This window comes from Pan paniscus, chromosome 9, assembly GCF_029289425.2.
Source record: "Pan paniscus chromosome 9, NHGRI_mPanPan1-v2.0_pri, whole genome shotgun sequence".
Classification (NCBI taxonomy): Eukaryota; Metazoa; Chordata; class Mammalia; order Primates; family Hominidae; genus Pan; species Pan paniscus.
In genome coordinates this window covers 135,374,803-135,398,019 of record NC_073258.2, presented here as the reverse complement: position 1 = coordinate 135,398,019, position 23,217 = coordinate 135,374,803, and the positions used below count along the sequence as shown (strand labels likewise).

Sequence of the window (23,217 nt, the reverse complement as noted above, 5' to 3'; positions counted from 1 at the left end):
ACTGAATCCCTACTTCCCACTGCGAAGAAATATCAAACCAAAAGCATACTTGAGTTAACCACTGAGGGGAAGCTGGGAGGCTCATACCTGCACTCCAAGCCCTGCAACCACTGAGTCCAGCACCTCGGTCCCAGGAGTCCACGGTCATGCAGGTTGCTACGCTGCTCATCTGGGCACTGTCCCCTGGAGAGTGTTCACAGGACACTCCTTGAATGTGCCCTGAGGGCTCCTTCCACCTTCATCAGAAGCCCCAGCCTGATGAATCTCAGCAACTCCGCTGCCCCTCCTCCTCCCCCCTCCCTGTGCACACACAGGAGTGATGTACATGGGGGATGCAGTAGATTTCTCCGCCTCTGCTTCTTCACTCTGTCAGAGCAACTTCCCATTTCAGCATCTGAAGTCCTACTTCCTGGACAACTACCCACTGTGGACTCAGCTGCTGGTAGATGGGGACAAGTGAGGTACAGGAAAAAGGGGGAGTCCCAGAAAGGAGGTGGGCCCTGTTGCATAAGGTGGGTAGGTGACTGCATGGCTGGACAAACCAGAGAGATGGAAGGGCAGGTGCAGTTACCTCGGGTGGCTTTCACCTGCAGAGACAAATAGCTCCAAAACTCTAGAACTGGGTTCTGCAATTTACTCTAGAACCACCCCTCACCCTACCCACAGTTATCATCTTAGTCACCAATGTTGGGCTCAAAATTCCTCTTCTCCTCTCCTGTCTCCTGTGGTCTTCCCCTCCCAGGAGGATCAGGGTAGAGAAGCAATTTCCAATTTAAAAAATGGAGGAGCAGGATATACCTACTCATCCTATAATCTAAACCACGTGTTTGATATGTAAGAGTCTAAATTACGTGGGACTTGGAGCACTTCTATAGAGCCAGCCCTGACCTGCTCTTCACCAGGTCAAAGTTGACACATCCCCTTCTCCCACAGCCAGCATTATGGGGGGTAGGGGCCCACAGAAAGGGCTGGTGTTGAGAGGGTCTTGGGCAATAAGCCTGTGTCTCAGGGCACATTCTCACGGGGATGTGAGGCTCACTACAATGGGCTTTGAGCATGGAATGCCAGCATCTACAGGTCACACAAACTCCGGACCATCAGGGACTGCTATGACTGCTGCTGTGACTGTCTCCCTTGCCCTCATGGGCTGCACTCCTGCCCTGCCCACCCTGAGCCCTGGATCTCAAGGTGTCCCAGGGTGAAGATGAGGACATATTGTGGACAGCCAAGCCATGCATCCACTCCCCTACCCAGGCCAGCCCCAGGCAGCACATCAGATCCCCCTGATGGTAGCACTCCCTGACAACCACTGTCCATGTGGCCCAGGACTTCCCCTGGCCCCAGACTCCAAGCTCCTTAGTCTGCAGGTGGGGCCAAGGCCACACGATGCCACAGAAGGCATGACTTAGGTCATGTTCAGACATCTATGAGGAAATCTCATGTGTGAGTTATTTTACAAGCAAGCACTGAAGTGTATCCTCACCCCCTGCAAATGGAAACAAATCCGACCATCCCATGGCATCTTTGGAAACGCTCCACCAAGCACAATAGATTTTTCTTTTTCTTCCTTCAAGAGAGAAACAAAACTCAAGGGGAAAAAACAACAGAGCAGTGTTTATGTCTATCCTGGTAAAATTAGAGCATGTCAGTTTCTTGCCCTATTCCTCCTTCCTTCGCGCTATTGGGAATAGCAGTGATCATGACGAATCGGTGATATTTGCATACACGGTGATATCTGGAGTGCTCTTCTAGTTGAAGAAATGGTGGAGATTATAATATCTGTTTTATGGAAAAGAAGGCTGCCATCAGGGTGGAGCAGGACGGCCAGCCTAAGGCCTTGGGTCAGCCTTGCCCACACCGTGCTTCCGCGGGCTCCTGGGAGGCCCATACTCTTCCCAGACAGATGGTCACCCCTCCACGCAGCCATAGGAGGTAGGGCCAGGAGTGAGTGCGAACCTCTCGGGAGCCATGGAGCTCGGGCTCTGGCTGGTGCACCTGCCTGCCACCCCGTTCTCTGTGCCCCCAGGCCTGGGTGCTCCGACACGGCCAGCTTCCCACGTGCTTCCAGCAGACCTCCACCCCCAATGGCTTCTCTCTCAGGCCCCTGGGAAGCACCCTCACGCTCTCTTCTTCCTTCCTGCTTAAGAAGCAAGCGCAGCCTCTCTGGGGCTTCTAATGCTTTAGTACCCCCAGCATTCATGGGGGGAAAGGAGTGAAAAGAAAAAAATAACAGCAGAGGAGTGTCAGAAAGCCTCAGGGAAACGCTGTCCCTACCATCCTGGGCCTGTGCTTCTCCCTGACCCTGTTCACTCCTGGTCCCGCACGTGGACCCAGGGCACCTGCCCTGCCTGAGACAACGTGGACAGCAAAAGTGCAGGGAGAGGGCCTGGGGACACCAGGCAGCCCTGCGGTGCCAGCAAGAAAGGGCTGGGGTGGAAGTGAGGGACCCGCTGGACAGCAGCCTCAGAGTCCCCAAGCAGGAGGGAGCCCAGCAAGCACCCCTAGGCACTGTCCACAGTACCGAGATACTGCAAAGCCTGCACCTTTGCAAAGTGAGTTCCTAGGCCTCCAAGGTCATGGGATCTAATTTTAACTCCTTGTCACTCCATCCATTGAATATTCCTTTCTGAAAACGTGTTGAATGCCCAGCCCAGCATATGCCGACTGAGAAGCACAAGTCAAATAAAGAGAAAGAAGGGGAGGAAGCACAAGACAGGAGCCCCAGACTCAGCCCAGCGCCTGCCAGCCTGCGCCAGCCTGCTGTGTGACCTTGGGCAAACCCCTCCCTTCTCAGGGTTCACATCCTTGCTGACTGCTTCAGTCAGCTCAGAATGCTATCAAAAAATACCACAGACTGGGTGGCTTATGCCTGAGACATTTCTTTCTCACAGTTCTGAAGGGAAGGAAGCACGAGATCAACGAGCCAGCAGACTCAGTGTCTGCTGTGGGCTTTCTTCCGGCCCTGCAGACAGCTCCCTTCTCACTGTGTCTTCACATGGCAGAGAGGGAGCCTGGTCTCCTCCTCTTCTTACGAGGGCACAAATCCCCTTGTGCGGGCCCCACCCTCACCATCCCATCTAAGCCTTACCACCTCCCAGAGGTGACACCTCCCAGCATCATCACATTCCAAGTCAACATTTCAACACAGGAATCTGGGGAGACACGAGCATCCAGGCCACAGCGTCCATAGACAAGAGGAGTGGACTGAAGGATTAAAGTGCCTTGTGCCACTACGCTTAGCCCCCAGTTGCTGCTTTCCTTCCCAAGTCATCTGGGCTGCTATCTCCAGAGTACCAGGCCCAAGTGGGATTTGGGAAAGCCAGCGCTGCCCCTCCCTCAGTTCCCTGTTATCTCAGCCTGAAATATAACCTGTAAGACCCTCGATGCCCTGCAAAGTGTGGCTGTGGCTGCCTGTTATCAAGAAATGAGCACCAAAGGCAGATGATCAATCCCCGCCCACTTCTCATTTGGCATTAGGAGGAGCTGTGGGTCCATCTGCACAAGATAAAAGACAAGCTTTCCTTACCCCACAGGAGGAGGTGGCCGTGTTGTCTCCCCATGGCTAGCTGTGAGCACCTGCTGTTCACAGAATTCAACATGTGCTGGAAACACAGCTAATGAGGTCCCCAAGCAGCCTAGCAGGCTAGTTTGGAATGCTGAGCTCCAATCCGTTCCTGTCCTTACTCACCACCTGCATTTGCTGGAGATGGGTACATGCAGTTTTAGCCTCACTGCCAGGGATGGAGGCTCTTGAATGCTCTGCAGACAGCTGTCCGAGTGTGTGCAGAGCTGAGCAGTAGTGCTGGCCCAACAACCCCTGAAGCAATGGCCCTCAATACTGCCCATCCTCCCAGGCCAGCCTTCAACCCAGGCAGTCACTGAACACTGCAGCAAAGATCCCCAGGTCTCAGGGGCAGATGAGGACCCTACACTGAGCCATGGTCATCTTTTCTCTGCCCTCTGGCTGGTCAGGGGACGGGGAATACAATGGCAGGCAAGAACAACATAGCACAGAGGTCAAGAGTGGGCTTCAGGGAATACAATGACAGGCAAGAACAACATAGCACAGAGGTCAAGAGCGGGCTTCAGAATGCAGCAGTCCTGGGTTAAATTCTTGCCTCAGTCACTTAGCAGATGCCTCATACAACGTAAGACACCCAGCTCAGTGAGGCTCGCGTCCCTCTGCTGCGAAGGGAAGGTAATGGCTCCTAGTTACAGAATCACTGTGATGCCACGATGAGGTAATGCATTCCAACATCTCTAATGTGTCTGGCACATAATGGATACTCCTCAAGTATAGGTGTTAAGATTATCATCCTCCTCTCCAGGGCAAGATGGGATTTCTATGTAAGCACGTCCACCTGGGTGCGGGGGATAGAGAACAGAGGACTGGAAGGATGGCTGGAACTGGGCGTCTCTCGCTGTCCTCTTTCTTGGCATTATTGGTCATCGGTCACATGGCAGTGCAAAGAGGAGAGGTCACCGATAAGGTGAGGATGTGAGCCTGGACTCCGGCGGGGCTCTTCGCTAGCTGTGTGACCGTGGGCAAGGCCCCAGACCACAGCTTTCTCCTCCGTGAAATGGGTAGGATGGTTTTGGTGAAGGTTGAAGAAGTTAACTGGTTTGTATAACGCCTGCTGTGTAGAAGGCATCAATAAGGTTTGTTTTTCCCCCTTACATTTGTGGCCTCTCTCTGGGCTTAGGGAGGAGGAGGTGGTGGTGAAGGCGGAGGTGGCTGTGATGATGGGGAGGAGACATTGATTCCAGGTTTCCTGGAGTTCCTGTGAATGCCCGTGCAGAGCAAGAGGGCTCACCATCTGACCCTCAAACCCGGACCAGGGCCGTGCACCCCAGCAGCACTGAACAGGATACAGGCAGTACCTGGCCGCTGCTCCTGCGGTTCCTGGCTGGGAGACCCGAACACGCACAGGTACCCTGATATCAGGGGCTCATCTCCAGCCCCGGCTTCCTGCCATCGCTCTTCAGGACACTCAACTGCATTCTGTAGCCCGGGATGACCAGTCACCACCTTTCTGGTGCCCCAGCCCCTTTCCACACTTCCGGCAGAGCAGCCTCTGTCCCCTGACATCCCCAGACTTCCCTAGCCCCAGCTGTCATTGTTGCTCATAGCGCCCCTATGCATGGGAAGCTGAGCTGCCCTGGCCCAGCCCCAGTCAGCTCCCACCCTCAGCGCCTGGCCTGTGGCACTTGGCACAGCTCAGGCAGCTGTGGGAAGGCTCAGCCGGCTCTCAGAGCACTGCATCCTTGCCCTTCGGGAACACAGACCTGGCGCCTAGAGCTGCTCCCCTCCTCCAACCCTTTCCCTGTGTGGCCCCAAGGGCTGAGCCCCGCCCGCCAAGGAGAAGGCCTGAAGGATGGGGAGACCACCCCTCTGCTCCAGTGAGAGCCCCTGCTGCCCCTGCTGCCCCTGCTGCCCTCATCCTCCCCATCCAGCCAGGGCTCTTTTCTCATCCGATGCCATTGGGGTAGAAATCAGTCAATAAATAAGAAAAGTCTTTGCCCCTTTCAAACCACCACTGTCTGGTGCGGTGTGCACGTGTCTGAATGTGTCTGTGACCAGAAAACAAACCACAACCTCATGGAGGTAAACACAAGTCCCCTGCACAGAGCCTCTGCTGGCGACCTCCACAGCCCTTGGTGGATGGTGTGTGGGTGATCTGCAGAAGCGGGCCCTGCCCTCGGTGGACGGCGTGTGGGCGACCTGCCCTCGGTGGACGGCGTGTGGGCGACCTGCCCTCGGTGGACGGTGTGTGGGCGACCTGCCCTCGGTGGACGGCGTGTGGGCGACCTGCCCTCGGTGGACGGTGTGTGGGTGACCTGCCCTTGGTGGACGGTGTGTGGGTGACCTGTATGTGAGGAGTGAGTGCATGTGTGAGGGTGTGTGGCAGTGTGAGCAGAATGTGTGTGGCATAAGACAAGAGTCTCTTACTCTCCCACTCAAAGCTGTAACTTTGGCGTCTAAGACACAGGAGGAGTTAACCAATGCAGGGAATGAAGAATGGAATGAATGAATGGGCAGTGCAGTGGCATAGTTAGGATACCCATTTTACAGATGAGCACACTGAGGCCCGAAGAGTTTTGTAAGCGGCAGAGCTGGCCCTCAGACTAGGAATCCTGGTTCCTAGCTCAGTGTCCCTATGTCTACCGCACCTACAAGCTGCCCCTGGCAACAACGACAGTGTGAAGTGGGCAGCAGACCCCCGTGCTGACTCATTCGGCCTTTCTGGCCTCTGCCCCTAGGGAAGAGGGACATAAAAGGTTCCCAGGACTTATTCACCCACTTAGAACATGGGTGGTCTCTAGCTAGACAAGAGGAACGGTGTGGTGCTTGCCCTGCAAGGGCTGCAGCCTGTGTAGGAGCAGAGTCGTGGAGAGGTTCAGGCACCTGACTGGACTCTAGGCCCCTCCACAGCCAGAGAAAACCCCAGTCTCTCCAGACTTTGGTTTCCCAAACTGTGCAATGAATCCTGCTATGGCCTGAATGTGTGTCGCCCCAAAATTCATTTGCTGAAATCCTCCCCGCGATGTGGTAGTATGAAAAAGGTGTAGCCTTTGGGAGGTGATGGAGTCATGAGGATGGAGCCCCCATGAATAAGTTTGTGCTTTTTAAAGAAGACCTCAGAGCTCTCTCATTGCCCTCCCCTATTTGAGGTTACAGGGAGAAGAGGGCTGTCTATGCACCAGAGAGAGGCCCTCTCCAGACACCAACTCTGCCGGCAGCATCACCTTAGACTCCCCAGCTTCTGGAACTGTGAGGAAGAAGTGTCTGCTGTTTAGGCCTCCCAGTCTGTAGTACTTTGTTATAGCAGCACAGATTTACTAAGGCAAGGCCTGGCCCCAATTCCTTGTCCTGGGCTGCTGGCCTGGCCCTTGCTCTCCTCCCCACCTCTCAGGCCCTGCAGGGACAGCTCAAAAGCTACCCTGGACCTAGATCCAGCCGCCTGCCAAAGACCATCCTGCGCCCACCTCCCTGCTGCAAAGCCTGCCCTGGCCTCTGACCTGAAGGTGGGTGGCCAGAAGAAGCTGCCCAGGGCTGCAGCTTTTACTCTCTGGAATGGAGACCTGTCTTGGGAGATTTTATCAAAACTTCTGTTCCCAGATCTCTCTTTCCAGACACCTTGATCCCCAGGATCTAAAGCCGCCTCCTCGGAACTCTATTCTCAGTCAATGCCCTGTCTCCTGAGTGGGCCCCGGTCCTCCTTGCTTTCTGCCAACCTCTGCAAGGTCCCAGCCCCCTTGCACATGCCCACAGCTGTGAGCGTTGTGCAGGCTCAGCGCCTGGGATGTGGCCTCATCGTGGTGTTCAGGGAGGGCATCACAGTGTGGCCCTGACCGTGGGGTTGGGCACTGATAACCCCTGCACCTCTATACCAGGATGCTGGAGCCTGCCGTCCCCGACTGTGTTGGGGATGGGGAAGACGCACCCAGGGCTTTGAATGTCCTCACAGGTGACAAGCCTGCAGCCTGCATGGAAGCCAGCAGGTGAACAGGAACAGTTTCAGGATGCAGAAATAGAACATAACCGTGTGAAGCACAGCCTTTCCACAGTGACTATTAATAACACACTGAGTAACATTTCTTCTGTAGAAAGATTTGGAGGAAAGTGAGACACCACAAACTGGAAAGAAATACAAAATCCTAGGTTGAGTAAGACAATTTCTCATCTGATGAACTCTTAAAATCAGAATGTGGGTTCCCTGTTACAGTAAAGTGCATAATTCACACACGATCCCTTCTTAAAGTCAGAAGCCCCTAAGAACATATCTACAATTGATATTTTAATAATCTGACACCCGGGCAAGCTTCATAAGCAGTTTTTCTGGTCTTTTCAATGAAACCTTTAATTGTGGCTGGTAACTCAACAGAATTAGCGTATCAGGCAGTTTTCTCAGCTTCTTTAATTAACTCTTACATCTCTCTCCGTTTTTATTTCCATTTTCATGAGTAAAAACTGGCATGCTGCTCCATGAGATTTTAAGCGAAAAATAAAACATTTGCCTCCAGCCACCTCCGAACTCCAGAGACAGAACACAGGCCCTCCTGGGCCATGGTCTCTGAACTCAGGAAGGAGTTTCCTTCTTGAAACAGGGGCCACACTTGTCCATCTATTTAAAAAATAACATAGCATCAAATGAGCCAGGTTTGCAGAGTGCAGTTCCGTGCAAGCCTGCTTTGAGTTGGTGCCTGCATTTTCTCCAGATATACGTCCAGTCCAACAAGGCAGAGGCCCAAGGCGGACCCAGACCCTGGACTCTCCCTGTCCTTACCTCACTCTGCTGTGCTGTGCCCCCTTTGTCTCTGACACATATTTAGCCCCACTAACTACCTCTTGTTCCACTAAATCACTTTTGGGTACCAGGCCATTGGCCTTTACTTGCTAGCTCTATGGCATTTGAGGGGAGCCACTGCAGAAGGCAGACACAGGACCATCTGCAGAAAATCACGGCAGCGGCCTTGGGGCCTCACAGCATGGCTCTGTAGCAGGAAGGATCCAGATGACAGAGGTGGTTGCCAGTCTTGGTGCACTGGGATCTCCTGTACGAATTTTACAAAATTACATCCTTGAACCCATCCTGAGAGATTCTGACCCAGTTGCTCTAGGGGTGGGAAAAAGTGTCTGTATCTTTAAAAAGCTCATAAGTGATTCCACTGCAGAGCAGAGAATGAGCACCACTGGATGGGACCATGAGGACAATGAATTGTTCCTAACAAGATGGGTCAATTAGTTATATGTCTGTTGTTTCCTGGGAACCAAGGGATGAACTGGGTGACACCTGGAGTTGTTTAATAGTACAGATTCTTTTTATTCATACCCAGTATTGTCTGAAGCAGAGTTGAACCTGAAACATCTAAAGTGTGAATCGCCTACTTCAGCGCGTGTCATTTCAGATAAAAGTCATATAGTCGTAGAATCTGGGGTTTATAAGATATCTCAGGGATCATCTGGGTAACTCCTCTGTTCAATTCACGAATGCCATCTCTAATATCTCCTTCAATTCATCTTCCGCTCCTCACTGGAATCTCTTAAATGAACTATTTGATCGTCAGTAAATTGCACTTTTCTTATGAAAAAGCTGTGGCCTTCACAGTGGAATCTGCAGCTTCTGTCCTTGACACCGGAGCAGAATCTGTCATTCTTGGCGCCTTCTTCCAGCCTCCCGCCTTGACCTCAAAGTTGGATGATGTTTCTGTGAGCACATTGCCTTCCAAAATAGGCTTGACTTAGACCCTCCTACCTGTGTGAGGGTGTGACCTTCAGCTCCTCTCCCGACATTGTGGCGTGGCAAAAAAAAGAAAGAATCCAGCCTGGTGCAGGGTCTGTCTTATAGAAAGGAAATCACCTCGGGAAGCCTTTCATCCATTCACTGGGACCCTCTTGGGTTTCGTGACAGGCATCTGAGGTATAGACACACGACAACTGTGAGGAGGATCCTTCATTCCTAAGCCTGCAGGGAATCTGCCAGAGAGCTCGTGGTTTCCATAAAGCACTTTGGAATGGCTTATCATGTGCTCTAATCCTGCAGCTCAGCTCCCATGAAAGAAATATTCAACAGGAGGGAGAGGATTAATACAGGTTTGGGCTGGAAATCTCCACTGTGTTGAGACCCAGTCTGTCAGGAGGAGGTCCCCAAGTGAGCAGGCTGGCCCTCCCCAGTCCCAAAAGAACAAGAGGTCAGAGATCTAGTTATGCAAAACCCAGTTTCAACCGGAGTTCTTTTGAACAGTGCATTAGTCCATTTGCATTACTACAAAGGTATACTTGAGCTTGGGTAATTTATAAAGAAAAGAGGTTTAATTGGCTCATGGTTGTGCAGGCTGTATAGAAAAGAGAGCAGCATCTGCTTCTGGTGAGGCCTCAGGAAGCTTCCACTCATGGCAGAAGGCAGAGCAGGAGCAGGTGCATCACACTGCAAGAGAGGGAGACTGAGAGAGTAGAGGGCAGTGCTACGCTCTCTTAAACAACCAGAACTGGGGCAAGACTCACATCACGAAGGGGATGGCACTAAGCCATTCATGAGGGATCCACCCCCATGATCCAATCACCCCCACCACGCCCCACCTCCAACATTGGGAATCACATTTCAGCATGAGACTTGGAGGAGACAGACATCTAAACCATGAAAAACAGGCCGCATGCAGCCTCCCTTCTGTAAAACCACTTGAAGGAAGCTTTGCAATCCACTAAATTACTCTGTGTATCCTCTTCACCTGCTCCCACAGCTTTCGGAAGCCACAGTCCAGATGTGGGCAGCAGGTTGCCATCTGTCCTCCAGCCTCTAAGGAAACTCCTTTCTGTCTCCTATGGATGTTCTCCAAGGGAGACACTTCTTCACAAGCTGCCTTGATCATCTCCCCAAAGCCTTGGTCAGCCCTTATTTAGATGCATTTTAAAATTATTTAACCTAAATATATCTTACTGAAATTAAAACTTGAGGGTTTTTTTTTCCCTTAAGTTTCCTCCCCAGTGCAGTCTGAAACCAGGAGCTAGGCATCAACTTCTGCCTGGCCCTACAGCGCTCTGCAGCCCCACCTCTCCCAGCCCCACCTGCAGGTTGTACAGGCAGTGCCGTCCTAGATTAAACCTGTAAACCAGAAAGAGACACCAGGGGGAAAACTGATGAGACCCAAATAAAGTCTAGAGTTTAGTGTATAGTAATGTACCAACATGAATCTCTTGGTTTTGACAAATGTACTAAGATTCACAAAATAGTCGCATCAGGGGAAATCAGGCAAAGGGCATGCGGGCATCTCCGCACTGTCTTTGCAACTTTTCTGTACATCTAAAATTATTCTCCCAAATTAAAAAAAATCAGATTTTAAGGGGGAAATGTTTCCTTTGCTTCAGAAATATCTAAGAGGAAAGTTTCCAATCTTACCAAAGCTGGAAGATAGAGCTAGGACTAAAATAAGAAAAACTTGGATTTACATTTACATTTAGATTTGTACTGCTCTTAAAATGTCTGAAGCACTTTGCATTTATATCATTTGCTCTACAAAAAAACCTGCTGAAGAAAACAGATGTTAGGATCCTGCCTTTTTTTTTTCTTCACTGCAGAGAAATCTGGAATGAAGAGAGGCTAACCCATTAGCCAATGTCCCAGGCATTCTGTCATGAAGTCAGGCCCCTTCTCCACCCTGCACCGTCCACCTCTGTGAATTCAAGGCCCTGAGCTCAGCTCCTGCTTCCAGTCCTTCCATCTCACAATGGAGGACCACAAGGGAGTCCCTATCCTCCACTCAAAGCCTGGGGTCCAAGACAGGAGGTGGGAAGGGTGTGGAGATGAGAAAGTGCACACAGAAGAAAGTAGCTCACTCAGTGAGTAGAGCTGACTTTGATTTCACAAGGATGCCAACTGTGACAGGCTCATTTGTTCGCAAGGCTGCATCTGCTCTCTCCCACAGGACAGCCATGAACAGACAGCTGCCCTCACCCCCAAGGCCGGCCGTCCTGGTTGAGGGCTGCCTGCCTGTCCCAGTGGAGGCACCTGCGTGATGTATCCAGGGCAGTTCTAGCAAGGGCCCTCTCACTCGGGCTCCTCTGCTCTGCTCAGCTGGGCTTATTCTGCAGGCAGGAAGCGCTTGGTGAAGGCGACTTGGTGCTCAGCAGGCTGGACCACTAAGCAGCCCTGGTGGCACCTGACCAGGCAGCCTGCGCCCCCTCTTTCCTGCCAGGGAAGCCCCGTCACCTGGCAGAATCCTCAGATAATGTTCCTATGCCTCCCTCATGAGGTTCTTGTGGAAGCTGGAAGCCACATGCACACCATCCTCTTCTCTCTCTCTCTCTCTCTCTCTTGCTCTCACCCTCACTCTCACGCTCTCTCTCTCTTCCTCCTCCTCGGGAAGTATTGTGGGCATGAAGCAGGTGCATGGAGCCCAAAGGCCCCCGTCAACTGGGGGTAGCACTGGCCTGGCTGGAAGGCCTGGGGTAATGATGCTGGGCTCTCGTCACAGTGCTGGGAAGAGGGGACCCAGCCCCCCAGGCACTCCAGCCCTGTTTGGCATCAGGATTCCACCCATGGAGGCTTATTAACATCCAAGGATGAATCGGGTTGTTCTGCTGAAACTGACGTCTATTTCTTCCAACAAGAAATGGTGAGGAGCCTTAAAACACAACATTAACTTGGACCAGCAGACAGAATGAGCTGAATTAACCCCAAAGATGCAAAAAGAGAGAGAAAAGAACATTCTCTTTGTTAAGTCCTGGAGTTTGCCAAGAGGTACTTGAGTGAAAGGGAGGAATGGGAGGATAGGAGGGAGGGAGGGAGGAAAAAGAAAAGGAAGAAAGAGAAGAAAGGAAGGGAGGGAAGGGGGGAAGAGAGAAAACCACTGCAGCAATTTCTTCTTCTGAAACTTCTGAGAGCCCCTGTTTGGGGCCAGGTCATGGGAAGCCCGGAGTCCCAGACCCTACTGTCCTGTCTCATGTAAATCACAAAGAGAAGGGTGCAGCTGGGGTCCGCTGCCTGCAAGAATCTGTTTTACTGCTGGGCATGTGGTTGGCATAAAACAGACTTCCCCAGGAGCTCGCACTGCAAAGGGCTCCCACCGCCCACGTGCCTACCCGCATCAAAGCTGCCAGCCTGACGTCACCGCCACATACATCCAGCAATACCCTGAACCTCTGCCTACATATGTGTCCCTAGATTCATGGTAGTCAGTTAGTCACTGGGTCAAACCATACTGAAGACAACTTCACCCTCTGTGCACCTTGGAGATTATGTCCACTTTTATCTGACATTTAAGATCTAGCTTCTGCCATGTCACTCCAGAACCTCACAATCCTCGTGGATGTTGGAGAACGTGATACCATCCCTCACCATAAACGTGGCCTTCGGAGTTCCTCCCGCACCCGTCTTCTCAAACACACCAACGGCCTCTCACCACTGCCTTCTTGTCTTAGTGGAGGACGATTTTCCTGTCCCTTTGAGGAAACATGATCAGATGATGCACCCTCAGGCCTCACATAGCACAGCTTTGGTAACATGTCTAAATTCATGAGCCTTCTGAGCCCTTCCTCAACCCTATCCCAAGGAAGGCCTAACATCGCCTCATTCACTGTACACCACTCTCAAATCCAAGCTTCAGGGATCTTCCGAAACATCCTTTGGGATGCTGCCACAGCAACTTCCTACTGGTGCATAGTAGCCAGATCCTGTCATTTATGTGGCAGACAGGTTATTACCTCTCACCCTTCCTGCTTAGGAGATAAATACTGAGGAGGCATACCTTCATTGTGACAGGCACTCAGATTCCACGTGGCTGTTATTTTCTTTTTGCAAGGCTTCAAAGGCCATGATAAATATCAGCCAATACCATATTTTTGTATCCATCATTGCACACGTATAAATTGAACACCATCACTATTCACATCCCAAAGCTGCAACTTCTAACTTTATCTCAGTACATAAGCCTCAGAAATGGTGTGTGTGTGTGTGTGTGTGTGTGTGAGTGAGTGAGTGTGTGGTCATCAAGTTATTCATTTATTTACTCAATTAATATTTTTAGTTCTTTTTAAAAATTTTTTATTTTTACTGATACATAATATTCTACCTATTTATGGGGTACATATGATATATACCAGGTGTTATCACCACCCCGCTTATTAACAGTAACTCGCTGTGGTTTCTAGTACCTTTGGATGAGTGCTTATCTAACTGTAAAATCTCATTCCGATAATTTAATTTTGAGAGCCACTCCTGATAACCACTGTCAAGTTTAGGCATTTTAGATTCTGTGGCAAGAGATTATGGGGTATCGATGACTTTGACTTCTGGGAAGATGGAGCAGAAGTACTTTTCCTACAACTTTAGGTACAACTAAAAACAGTTTCCTACTAAGTACAACTGAAATTCCTGCACAATATGTTTTTGAAAACATAAAAAGACACTGAAAGGTAGAAAGAGCAAGGCAGACCAGTTGGGAGCTTGGGAGAACTCTAAGCATTGAGAAGCAATACCACAGTGAGTTCTCTGAGGTATGCTAATTTTTTAAATCTTATATATCCCAGATTTGGATGCAAAGAAGCCATCAACACCAATCAGCCAAGGAAAAGTCCCCAGCAGAACCCTGCTCTCTAGCCAAGTGACCAGGGACACGGACAGCACAGGAGGACTGAGACTCTTTAGACAAGACCCACCCTACTCCAGCCAAACACCCCAGAAAAACCATGGCTCCACCTTACCCAGAGCAGCAGAAGTTGAGTGGAAAACCTTGATTTCTGCTCTTGCAGTGCCGTGATGAAGTACCCAGACTTGTTCACACTCTCAAGGGTTATGGGAGGGGGAGATGGAGGAGGGAGCAGACACTGTTATCACTGTTGGGCAGCCGTGTTGATGGAGAACACATCGGAGGCCGGCACTTCCACTTCTGCCTGTCAGCGACAAGGCCTTCCTTCTGCTCCACACTAAGCAGCGTCAGAGGAGGCCTAGTGGAAAGCCAGGACTTTCACCAGCACCCAGAGAGAATAACCAGTTCACCCCCAGGGTATCAGTGGAGACGTGGGGAGTCAGGACTCCCACTTCCACACAGCAATAACAGGGAGCACTCCCCAACCCGGGTGTCAATAGAGACCAAGTGGGGAGCCTGGGTTTCTGCCTCCACATGACAGCAATGAGCCAGTGAAAACAGAAGGCTTAAATAAGATTTAGAGTCTCATACCACACTATCCAAAGTATCCAGGTTCCAATTGAAAATAATCTGTCCAGTCAAGCAGGGCAGCTCATGCTTGTAATCCCACCGCTTTGGGAGGCCAAGGCAGAAGAATCACTTGAGTCCAGGAGTTCAAGACCAGCCTGGGCAATTTGGCGAGATCCCATCTCTACAAAAAATAATTTAAAAAATTAACCAGGTGGTGGTGCACACCTACAGTCCCAGCTACCCAGGAGGCTGAGGCCGAAGAATCACTTGAACAGAGGAGGTCAAGGCTACAGTAAGCCATGTTCATTCCAGCCTGGGCAACAGAGTAAGATCCTGTCTCAGGAAAAAAAAAAAAAAAAGAAGGAAGAAAATCACTTGTCATGCCAAGAAACAGGGAAATGTCAACTTGAATGAAAAAGACAATTGATTGTATACTAACACTGAGATAACAAAGATGTTAGAATTATTTGACAAAGATTTTAATGGTCATGGTTAAAATGCTTTAATGAATAATAATAAACATGTTTGAAACAAATAAAAATATAGAAAATCTCAGCAGAGAAATAGAAGATAATAAAAACTAAATGGAAAGCTTAGAACCAAAAAACAAAATATAAATTTAAAAATTAAAATTGAAAAAACAAAAAATACAATAAAATAAATTTAAGAATTCAATTTATTGACTCAACATCCAAATGGAAAGGACAAAGGAAAGAATTCATAAATTTGAGATTTAACATTAGAAATTACTCAATCTGAACAATAAGAAAAAACAGACTGATAAAAATGAAAAGAGATTATGCAAAACATTACGGAACTAGACAAAATATTGAATATTTGTGTCACTAGAGTCCTGAAAAGAGATGAGAAAACGGTTGGTGCTGAAACACTGTTTTTTAAAAAAAATGGCTACAATTTTCCCAAATTTGTTAGAAGTCATATACCTGCAGTTTTAAGAAGCCAAGTTAATCCCAAATAGGATAAATTCAAAGATATCTATGCCAAGAGACATCAGAGTCAAATTTCTAAAAATTGAAGGCATCTTACTTACATAGGAAAAACAATTCTAATGACAATGTATTTCTCACCTGAAATCATGAAGGCAAGAAAGTATTGGCACACTGTTTCAAGTGCTGAAGAAAAGAACTTTTAATCTAGAATTATATATCCAGAAAAAGTATCCTGCAAGAATAAAACAGAAATCAAGACATTCTCGAATGAAGAAAAACTAAGTAAATTTGTCACCAGCACCCTACCTTAAAAGCATGCATAAGAAAGTTCTCTAAACAGAAAGAAAATAATAAAAGAAAAAATCATGGAAAGGAAAAATACATGCTAATAGTTAAAAAGATGAGTAAATGCAATAGACTTTAGAACTCTTCTTGAATACTTCAAATTATGTTTGAAGGCTAAGAAAATATTATAATACTGTCTAGTGTATTTTTAGATGTAAGTAAAGGAAACATTTCAGATAATTATATTTTACATGGGTAGATAAAGGAATGTAAAATTTGGTAAGGATTGTATACTTTACTCAAACTGGAGCAAAGTTTTTGTATCATATTAAAGTTATGTAAGTATAATATATTGCAATTAATCTAAACAACATAGTCATGAGTCAAAATGTTAATCATAACCTCCAGGACAAGCATTAGAAAAATAACAAAAATGAGTAAAATAAATGACAATGTGATTACAATGTAAGAGAAGATATTTTAACAAAATAAGGTAATAATAAAAAAAGAAACAAAAATGATGTCAGATATTTAAAAAGCAAAGACCAAAAAGCAGGAATAAACCTTAATAATTATTACATTAAACATAATAAATTAAACACTAAAATTTAAAGAAAGAGATTGGCAGGCTATCTTTTAAAAATGTAATTCAACAATGTGCTATATACAAATGATACTGTTAAGATTTAAAGACAAAAATAAATTAAAAGTAAGAAGGTAACAATGAGATAGCACACAAACAGTAACCAAAAACCAATTGGAGTATCTATACCAATATCAGACAAAACAGATTTCAACACAAAAACTGTTATCACAAACCACAAAAGGACATTTTATAATAATAAAAGGGTCAATCTATCAAGAAGGTAAAAGAGTCATGAATATATACAAATTAAACAAGAAAGCTTCAAAATACATGAGCATAAAATAAATGAAGGGAAAAAGAGATCATTCAACAGTAATAGTTGTTGGTTTCCATACCCCACTTTCGGTAATGGATAAAACAACAGGACAGAAGAGCAATAAAATACATAAGAAAACTGTAAACTCATGAGACATCTCTACATCTGTGGAACACTTCACCCACAGCAGCTTTCCACACATTCTTCTTCAGTGCACACGGAACACTCTCCAGCAGAGACCACATGGTAGGTCACAAAACAAGTGTTAATACATTTTTAAAAATTTAAATCATAGAAAGTATGTTCTCTATCCACAATAGAATGAAATTAGAAATAAAAAATAAAATTTGAGAAATTCTCAACTTTATAAAAATTTAAAAATTGCTAAACAAGCAATGGATACAACAAAGAACACATCAGAAGAGATATTAGTCAATACTTTTGAGGTGAAAAACAAAAGCATAACATACCAAAAAATATGGGATATAGCAAAAAAGAGTGCTTAAAAGAAAATTTATAGCTACAAACACCTATAATAAAAAATCTCAAATCTATAACCTAATCTTTCACCTGAAGACACTAGAAGAAAAGCAAACCAAACCCAAAGCAATTAGAAGGAAGTCATGACTGGTGGGAAAAACAAAATAAAGAATAAAAACCAATAGAGAAAATCAAGAAAAATAAAAGTTGTTTCTCCACAAATATCAACAAAATTGACAAACCTTTAGCTAGACCACAAAAAAAAGGGTTGAATTATTACAAAAAGAAATGAAAGTGAAAGCATTAGCGTCAACTTTACAGAAATAAAAAGTACTATAAAAGAATACAGTGAACGATTGTGTGTCAAAAAAATCAGATAACCTAGTGAAAATGGATAAATGTTTAGAAGGACACAAACTACACAAATAATTCAGAAAGAAATAGAAAATAGGAAAAGATCTCTAACAAGTAAATAGAGGCCAGGCACTGTGGCTCACACCTGTAATCCCAACACTTTAGGAGGTGGAGGCAGGAAGATTTAAGGCTAGGAGTTCAAGGAGAGCCTGGACAACAAAGTGAGACTCCCATCTTTACAAAAAATAAAAATAAAACAAATAGAAGAGTATGGCAGTGTGCACCTGTAGTCCCAGTTACTCAAGAGGCTGAGGCAGGAGGATCACTTGAGCCCAGGAGTTGGAGGCTGCAGTGAGCTACTGTTGTACCACTGCACTCCAGACTAAGTGACAGAGTAAAACCTGTGTCAAAAATAAATAAACAAACAAATAAATATACTGACTTAGTAGTTTTTTTTTTTAAGTTTCCACAAAGAAAAGTTAGGACAAGATGGCTTCACTGGTACATTGTACCAAACACATAAAGAAGAATTAACACTGATTCTTCACAATGTCTTCCAAAATATAGAGGAGGTGGAAACACAGCTCACCTTATTTTGTGAGCCAGTTCCTGGCTTGTAGACAGCACTTTCCTCCATGCCCTAGCATGCTGCTGAGAGCATGTGGAGGCTCTCTGGGGTCTCCTCTCATAAGGGCACTAATCCTACCGCGAAGGCCTCACCCTCATGACTTCATCTAAACCTCATCACCTACCAAAGGCCCATCTCTGAACACCATCACGCTGAGAGTTAGGGTTTCCACATATCAATTCGAGGGGGATGACAATTTAGTACATAGCAGACACCAAAATTTAACATGCATTACCGTTTATAATCACTCAAAACAATGTGAAATGAAAAATATAGATCTGACAAAACATGTATAGGACATGTATGCTAAATCCTACACAGTCCTAGTAAAAGAGATAATAGAAGATCTAAATAAACGGAAAGACATACCATATTTGTGGGTTAGAAAGCTGAACATATTAAACATGTCAATCTCCCTAAATTGGTATGCAGGTTTAAGGCAATTCCTATCAAAATCCCAGCAAGCTTTTTTATAAATACAGGCTGAATTGTTTTAAAATTTATATAGGAAGTGAAAAGAACTAGAGTAGCTGAAACAATTTTGAAAAATAAAAAGAAAGTAGAAGAAATCACTCTAACCTAATTTCAAGACATATTATATTGCTATAGTAAGCAAGATTGTGTAGTATTGGTGGAGGGATAGACACACAGATTAACGGAACAGAAAAAGAATCCAGAGAAAGACCCCACAAATATGCCTGATTGATTTTGACCAAGGTGCAAAGCAATTTCCTGGAAGAGGGAGAATCTCATCAACGAACAGTGCTGGAGCAGTTGAACATCCACAGGGAAAAAATACCACTAATCTAAACCTCACACTTTATACAAAAATTAACTTCCAAATGGATCACTAACTTAGTACAGAAAAGAAGCTGTAAAACTGTTTGTAAAATACCAACAACAGCATAGGAGAAAATCTTTGGGACTGAGGGCTAAGCAAAAAGTTCTTAGACTTGATACCAAAAGCAAATCCATAACAGGAAAAAATTGATAAATTAGACTTCATCAAAATTAACAACTTTTTCCCTGCAAAAACTCCTCTCAAAACTCAAAACAACAATCAATCCAATTAGAAAATGAGCAAAAGATATGAAGAGACATTTAACTAAAGATAATATACAGAGGGTAAATAAGCAAATGAAAACATTTTCAACATCATTAGTCATTAGGAAAATGCAAACTAAAACCACAGGAAGATATTACTGCACCCTTATCAGAATGCCTAAAACAAAAACTAGTGACGACATGAAATGCCAGCAAAGTTGCCGAGAAGCTGGATCACCAGTGGATTGGAAGTCTAAACTGGGGAGAATGCAAACTGCACAGTCTCAATAAACAGAGCATTCAAGTACCATACAATCCAGAAATAGCATTCCTGGGCATTTTTATAAGAAAACAAAACAATTATGTTTACACAGACAAAGCAACTTTATCCATAATAGTCAAACAGTGAATCAGCCCAGACATCCTTCAACAGGTGAATGGTTAAATGAACTGTGCCCCTTCCCTCTGATAGGATAGTACTCAGCTATGAAAAGGGGCAAGCTACCAACACACACGACAAAGTGGATGGGCCTTCAGAGATTAGGCTGAGTGAAAACACCAATCCCAACAGGTGACATGCTGTTTGACTTCATGTATATAACATTCTTGACATGGTAAAATTATATAATGGAGAACAGATTAGTGGTTGCCAGGAGACAGGGAGGAGACAATGGGGGGAAGTTGGCATGTGCCTACAAAAGGGTGAAAGAAGGTGTTCACTGTATCAAAGTCAATCTCTTGGTTGTGATATTCTCTATAGTTTTACTTGGTGTTACCACTGGAGGAGACTGAGTAAAGGGAACAAGGATCTCTCTGTATTATTTTTCTCAACTGCATGTGAATCTACAATTCTCTCAGTATAATAAGTTAAATTAAAAGCAAAAATATTATGTGCACACCTCATTGGGATATGTGTTCCTGGGAGGCAAGAGTGATGGAATTAGGAGAGGGGAGGGAGACATGAGGGGCATGCTGCCACGCTGGAGCCATATGACCTGCTGCAAGCCAGGACCAGGAGGAACACGAATGATCTTGTTCATTCTCTTTCCCTTCTCCATCTCTCATTGTTCCTTAAGCCCATGGAAACTTAACTTTCCAACACTTCTGGGTTATATCAATCCTGGAGAAACCAAAGGCCTGTGTTTGCCTCATGTCCCTAACTGGGGCAGAACAGAAATGCCTCGAAGGGCTCATGCTCACAACTACTCCCGAAGATTAACAGGTAGGAAGTGGGGAGCCAGGCTGACACTCATTCTGCAAGACCACCTCCAGCTCCAAGCATGAACGGGGAAGGGAAATCACATGCTGGCAGCCTGTGAGTCATCACTGCACTCATCCCTCCACTTCACCCTCAAAACACCTGGATGGGGGTCACTCTCATCATATAGGGGTGCACCAGGCAGGACCCTGTGCCTTGGAGCACCGCATCCCTGAGAGCACGGATCCTACAGTAGATAAAGTGTATTCTCTTTCTCTGCTCTTTTCACACACACATGCGTGCACACACACACACAGCTCAACATTATGATTTGTGAGTGCTAAAAGGAAGTGGCTATTGGATGGGGGAGGGGGTGGATGTCTCACTGGAGGCTCCTGTGCTGGGAGGGGAGGTGGGGGATGCTTAGGGAGAGGGAAAGAGTGAGTCTATAGTGTGAAGCCAACATCAAACCCCACTATGAGAAGTGCCAACTTTAGAGCACTCTGAAAGGGACAATGCCTTTTCTGTTTTTATTTCCCATCTTTTATGCTTGGTAGACTTGATGTGGCCAGAGGGAAAGTCATAAAGCCTCTTGTCTCAGCTCATCATCATGTTCACTCTTAATTTTCTTTGCCTTATTAGCTATAAATCCCTCTCATTACATAGTGACCCCTTAATAAAACTTCATTTTTCTCCTCACCTTCATCTCCCCAGCACCACCCCTCCCCTTCTGCACCTGGAGCCCAGGAGAGGAGGCTCAGAGTGAGCCTGCATCTCCAGGGAAGAATGCCAGTCCCAGGAACTGCCTCCTTCCTAGCCCTTGCTCCCTGAAGTCCCAGAACCCAGGGTGCCCACCACAGGGCTTGCCACTGTCCCCTGGGTGGCCTGCCTGGCAGAGCAGGACAGGAGCTGCCAGGGGCCTCTCTGCAGCCTCCTTTCTTGGGTGTCAGAGGCACATCAGGTGGGGAAGGGAGGGTGGGACTCAGGCATACAGGGCTGTGGGTCCTGGTGGGCAGAAACCTTCCTGCAGGGGTGGGATTGAGCTCACACACCCCTGACATGCCTGTCCCAAAATCCTGACTCCTGTCACTCCTGGGGTTGCCCATCCAACACATTCAGGACTGTTAGACAAAGCAGGACTGGAGCCCCTTCCAGAGTCAGGCAAGCCTGCTTGGCACCATGCATGCGCCTTAATTAGAACAAATAGCCTTAGACACACAATAAAATAAAAAATTGATGATTCAGTGACAGCTAATCGTTTGCAAGAAACAACAGATGCCTGTACAATGAAGATATATTTCATGGTGTTTTTTAAAGCACATTTAACTAACTGAATAATGCATTATAATGATTATGCTGATATTTCTAAATATGTTAAGAATTTATAATAAAATCTTTCCTCTGAGGATGCCAAACTTTACTTAATTGGTGATGAAGTTGACACAGAAGGGGTGCAGGCTCTTTCCACACACCCACCACCACAGCCTCTGAGAGGGCACACGGAGGAAAATGCCTGTGGTGCCTGGGAGACGAGGAGCAGCGCCTGCCTGGAGTTGGAGGCAGGCCACAGAAACCTACCCCGGGTGGTGACACATGAGATCAATAACATGTGATCCATTCTAGGGTGAGAGAGGACCGGCTATTCCCTAAATCCCTTAAGGACAGAGAAAGAGACTATTGGCCTGGGCTGTAGATAAGGAGAAAGTCCCCCTGTGGCCAGGAGTTGAGGGGCAAGATCCTACCCCTGACACCCAGCTGGCCAAGGACGTCTTTAGCCAGGACCTGCCTGGGATAGGGGAGGGAACGGGAGAAACAAGGAGGTGCCGCAACAATTCTGCCTCAGGCCCCAGTGGAGTCACTGGACTTATCCACCTGTGATGAGCAACTAGACCTCTGGACATCATGAACAAAACAACCCTTTGTAGACATTGGGCAAGAGGGTGAGGAGCTTACTACCAGCATCTAAACCCACTGAGCCATAAGCTGCTGAGCTGATGGGGAAGGCCTGCATCCTCTCCCTAGGCTGCCCCAGCGGGGGCTGCTCCCCCAACAGAGTGGCCGGGCTGTGTGGGCATAATCCGTTCCGTTACCCAGCTGGACACTGCTGTCTTAGGAGGTCTCCCAGATATAAGCTTATTAATTTTGTTAATTTTGCAATGACCTAATTATAACTACTTAAAGGCAGAAGATCAGTTCTTGTCATTTGATGGTGAAAATCAGAATTGCTTCCTCTCCAAATCTTTCATTCCTCTTAATATAAATCAGTATTCTCACCATCGCCTACAAGGGCCAAGGCCACCTGGTCTGGGCTCCTGTATTAGTTCAGCCTCAGTCTGAAGCCAGCCCCTGCTGACAACGTGCACACCCACGTGCCTGTCTCCCAAGTCCCACACGTGTGGTTGGATCTGAATCCACAGCAGGTCAAACGTGTCTCTTCTGGTTCATTTCTCACTGGAGCTATCGACAGTTGGTGAAGTGCTCCTGGCATCAAAATTAGCAGATTATTCAAGGAAGATATTAAGTTGGCTCAGATTTCCCGCTTCGAGGCCAAGATATCAATGTTGCATAGCCAGGAGCTCTCAAGTTTATTTGGAGCTGCTTGAAGCTCCAGTTCACAGATAGGCACAGGAAGGGAGAGGTGACTGGGCTTGGAGCTGTCCTCCTCACCCCAGACTGCCAGGCCTGCATCACTGGGGCCATCAGCTCCCCTGACAGGCTCAT

The 23,217-nt window shown here is 46.9% G+C and overlaps 1 long non-coding RNA gene across 2 annotated transcripts in view; it reads right to left on the bottom strand.

Annotated features, from left to right (window-relative positions):
- LOC117975084 (uncharacterized) overlaps positions 1-3,686 on the bottom strand; it is a 47,564-nt gene extending 43,878 nt beyond the window's left edge. The window contains exon 1 of one of the 2 annotated variants that reach the window (XR_004665344.3): positions 88-3,686. This is a non-coding gene — a long non-coding RNA (uncharacterized LOC117975084). The remainder of the gene's footprint in view (positions 1-87) is intronic. The other variant, XR_004665345.3, reaches the window with a different exon arrangement.
- Positions 3,687-23,217: the final 19,531 nt, after the last annotated feature.